The sequence below is a fragment of the Fulmarus glacialis genome, unplaced genomic scaffold (genome assembly GCF_000690835.1).
Source record: "Fulmarus glacialis isolate BGI_N327 unplaced genomic scaffold, ASM69083v1 scaffold22077, whole genome shotgun sequence".
Classification (NCBI taxonomy): Eukaryota; Metazoa; Chordata; class Aves; order Procellariiformes; family Procellariidae; genus Fulmarus; species Fulmarus glacialis.
The window spans coordinates 14,057-18,808 of NW_009224127.1; the positions used below are offsets into that span (position 1 = coordinate 14,057).

General features: G+C 50.0%; 1 pseudogene; it reads left to right on the plus strand.

The window, feature by feature from the left end:
• The window catches only part of LOC104079883, a 4,657-nt pseudogene extending 489 nt beyond the window's left edge, over window positions 1-4,168 (plus strand).
• The last annotated feature ends 584 nt before the right edge of the window (window positions 4,169-4,752 follow it).

A 4,752-nucleotide genomic window follows, 5' to 3' on the forward strand; every position in this document is an offset into this window, starting at 1 on the left:
GCTGGCTGTCCTGATTATGTTCCCTCCCATCTTGTGTACCTAGCTCAGTCAGTAGGCATGGGAGCTGTCCTTGGACTAGGAGGGCACTCAGCAACAACTGAAAACATCAGTGTTGTATCAACATTCTCCTCATACGAAATCCAAAAAACACAGCACTAGGAAGAAATTTAACCCTATCCCAGCCGAAACCAGGACAGGAGGCTTTGGGACTGAGCTGCTGACCCACACGGATGGACCACACGTCTGTGTCCCCCCATTCCCGATGTCACACTCCAATGAACAGGCAGTTTTACTAGGGGGTGCCTCCTCTCTGCCCTGTTTTCAAGGAAAAGGACCTGTTTTAGGTCTGTGATCGGAGGGCAGAGGTGTCCTCCCAGAGCCTGACTGTGCCTGCAGGGTGGGGATGGAGACTGTCTCTGTCCTGGGAACTTCTCTTCTGCCTTGACACAGTCACCTGAGGCAGTATTTCTGGGGCATCCCTGCTGACTAAATTTTGCTGAATTTTACAGATACCTCTAGCAACCCCAAAGTCTCCACTGCACCTCAAACTTCTTTATACTGTGGTGCACATTTCAATTCAGATTTTGCCTGTGCATATTCCCATTCACACAGCCTTTGGGCAAGAGGAAATCAGCAGGTCTGGATAATGTGTGCCTGTGGGGTCCAGAAGAGCCGGTGGAGGAGCCTGCAAGTCTTCCTCAAGTATCCCCGGGCTTAGCAAAACTAGTGAAAAAAAAGAAAAAAGAAACTCTTTCTGACATGTGCTAATATTAAAAAGAAGAAAATGGGATTATTGGAGAAATTTGAAACTGCTTAGTTTGACATTAGCTCCAAATAAAATAATGGAAAAGTGAATATGAGACTTGATCAATAAAGTATAAAAAGGGCAAGAATGTAATTAATGGCAATCAGTACTTATTTTTGGTGTTTATCTTCCGTAGAATCATGTCATTTCATTTTCTGATGACTTCCACATTTGGGTGATAAAGTTACCTGAAGGCTGCATACAACTGAGTATTTTTTTTGTTTTCACAACACTGTGATATATACCTCATTATAACAAATACATAAATAAATAAATAGTAAGTAAAGCAGATGTTAATGGAGTTTGGCTAACTGCAAAGTCTTATTTCAGTGATAGCTCCTCACTGAGAGCTAGTTTTCCATATACTTCTGGGCACATTCAGCAGGGATTGATTGGATGCTGGGTCTGATGCTATATATGATTGTTAACAGTTGTGTAGAAGCAAGTATAAAATCATTGCTAATAAGGCTTTTAGATGACGCAAAGACAGCTAATTTAATAGAGGTGAATGCAAAGTCATTCTCCTAAGGAGGAGGCGTACAGGCTGTGCCAGAGAAGGGGGCTACAGTCCTGGCGGAGGTGGGTCCAGAGAAGGTCAGGCATCTGAGGGAAGGAGCATTTTGGTAGGGGCGCTTTGGGTGATGCTTGGCCAACGGGCCAATGTGAGGGTCCCAGTGTGTTCCCATAGCTGTGCAGGGGCGATGGTGGGTAATGCAGGTCCATGATTCCCTCGGCTTGTTCTCAAATACTTCACCCGGTCCCGAGGTCCACATTTTTTAAAACGTATGGTGAGCTGGGAGGGCCCCTCAGTGCATGCTGCACTGCTCTCGGCGGGACGGGGAGGGAGCAGGGGAGGCTGGAGTCGTGCTGGCTTCCAGGAGAAGTCCTGCTCCTTTCCCCAGCACATGCCAGCGCTGCCAGTCCCCGTGAAACACCTCTCCCACTGCTGCAATAATGACAGGGATAAGATGAGGGGGAAAAAATCAGGAGAAACCAGCGCTTTGATCCAACTTTGGTCAGCCACGTAATGGCCAAGAGTTGGTTCACAGTCCCCTTTCAATGAAAATGAAAGCAAAGCATCTTACAGCCATGCTTTATGGTGTTATGGAGGGGGTGAAGCTGGGGGATCACAGCAGTCCTTTGGGGTGTTAAAGGCCATGAAAAATAAGCCTTTGGTCCTAGGAACTGCTGGAGGTCAAGACAAGCTCCTCTGAGTGTCTGCTGAGCAGATGGGAGGCCAGCTGGTGTCTTCACATGAGATGTGGGGTGCTAGCTTGAAACTAAGCAGCACAGTCTTCCCCCAATGGTGGGACATGAAAGAGTGAATTTCCTTTACCTATTTTAGCATTTCTGTCATAAAATATGCTTCTCCTTGTCTGATGAATCAAGAACAGCAAAAGCCTGTGTTTTGAGTCATGGACATCTTTGGATCATGAGCACCATCTGGAGAATTTCCTCTACATAAGTGCAATAGAGGAGTCTAAAACATCTGCCCACTATCACAGCTCTCACTGAACAATGTAAGAGGGTGAAAATAATCAGCTGAAATGGGAAAAAAGTGTTAATTTTCTGTTTCTTCACATCAAGACTTACATTTGGAGATGGGGTGGGGATGGACGGAAGCAAAGTGAGCTATGCCCTGGGTGTGGGTCCCCTGGAGCTCACAGAGAGGCTCCATAAACACCCCCATCCCTTGCTGCGAGAGCAGATTCCCCGGCACCTGCACGTCCCTGCCTCTGGGCTGAGGACAGAAAACCCTCGTTCGCGGCTGGGGCAGGAAACTGGTGAGTTGCTTGTGCTGAGTGAGCAAGTTCCTGGGCTTTTAGAAAGGTGTTATATGTGTGGAAGGATTGAAATTAAAATTACGCCTGCTGTGGGAGGCAGGAAGCCTGTGTCCCTGCCAAAGGCTCAGCAACGTGCTGCCTGACTGTGTCAGAAAGCTGCTGCCTGAGTAAACAGCGTCCGAGCCTGTCCTGGCTTTCCTCCCTGCAGAGCGGCTCAGCTCAGAGCTGGGCCAGACCTTTGCACTCACCCAGTGCCTATTAGGCGAGAGCTGGACTACGCCAGGATCGGACGGGCAGAGGAGAAGGGGGAAACAGCCTCTCCCTGTTCAGGCTCAGAGGAGGATGCCCTGGTACCATCCTGAGTGCGTCCACCTCCCGTCCGTTTGCAGGGAAGGCTGGTCTGTGGTTGCACAGGGCTGACTGATTTACAGCCCCAGCGCATAAACTGGAACAGGCTGCTCAGAGAGCTTGTGCAGTCTCCATCCTTGGAGGTTTCCGAGACTTAACTGGATAAAGCCCTTAGCTGACCCTGATTTGCACAGGAGGTTGGACCAGAGACCTCCCAAGGTCCTGTCCAGTCTGGATTGCTCCACAGTTCTCCGACTCTGTGAGTGGTTGTTACGGATTAGGTCTTCTGGCAGCTTACAAGTGAGCTTGTAAGCACATGTACTCAAGACCTGTAACATTAAAGTTTGTTTTGTCCTTTCTTTTTAGTCACTGGAATGAATAGGCTGTCACGTTAGCTGGCAATTGCACTGCCCTTGCTCCCATCACCTGTCTCCTGATGGGCATCTCTGGCACGGGGGAGTCTCACCTCTGGATCTCCACCCCCTTTACACTCATGTACGTGGTTGCTGTCCTTGGGAATTTCACACTGTCCTTCATCAACGACACAGAGAAAAGCCTCCATGAGCCCAGCTACCTCTTCCTGCCCATGCTGGCAGCTGCTGACTTACTGCTATCCATTTCCACCATGCCCAAGACACTGGTCATCTTCTGATTTAGGGCTGGGGAGGTTTCTTTGGAAGCCTGCATTGCCCGGGTATTCTTAATCCTTGTCGTCTCCTGTGCTGAATTGGCAATCCTACTGGCTATGGCATTTGATGGGTACATTGCCATCTGCAAGCCCAGCAAATATGTGACCCTCCTGATAAAGAGGGTGACAGGGACAATAGGGTTGGCTGCTCTAGCAAGAAGCTTATCCACCGTTTTCCCCATTGTTTTTCTTGTGAAGCGCTTGGCCTTCTGTAGAAACAAACCCGTCCCTCATACCTACTGCAAGCGCATGGGCATAGCCAAGCTGGCCTGTGTGCACATCACCATGAACGTCTGGTGTGGTGTCACGATTGCTGTTTTTGTGACAGGCGTGGATGCCACACTCATTGCTGCATCTTATGTGCTGATCCTCCAGACCGTCTTCCAGCTCCCATCCAAAGACGCCTGGCTCAAGGCTCTGAGCACCCGTGACTCTCATCTCTTGGTGATATTACTGTGCTTCACGCTAGCTTTTTCCTCCTTTTTGCACACTGTTTTGGGCACTGTATTCCCAGGCCTGCTCTTATCATCGTGGCCAATCTCTGTGGGTTTTTTTCCCCTACGTTAAACCCCATCATTTACGGAGTGACTAACAGTTTCAGAGGATTGCAGTCCAGGTGCTTTACCAGTGCCGCAGTCGTGGCTGAGCAGGCATTCTGCTAGCCCAGCAGGCAGGAAAACGCTTCTGAGGACTTGGATACCAAAGTTATGTTTTCCCTTTTAGTACATTGAGACATGTTATTCTAGAAGTGACATCTTCTGCTTGCCGGGGAGGCCGGACTGAGGTGAGACAGTGCAGCAGGAAGGACCATAAGCAGGAGTCATTGCCCAGGTCGTGTGAGCTGGACACCCAACGGCCATGGCCAAAGCCAAGTCTGTGCACTGGGCTGGACTGGGGGCTGTCAGCCTGCCACCAGCTTGCTGGTCAACTGCTCCCTTGCTCCGCTTCCTCAGAGCTTGTATGAGACCCCGATACTCTGCCCTAGCTGTGCAGACCCCCGGGTCTGCAGCTGAGCCGTGCAGGGTTAGTCATGCAGAGCTGCAGGGAAGAGCAGCAGGCAACAGCATCTACCCTGCAGCGGCAAGACCTGCACCAGGGGGAGCCACCGAGGCGAAGGGCTCCGGAGC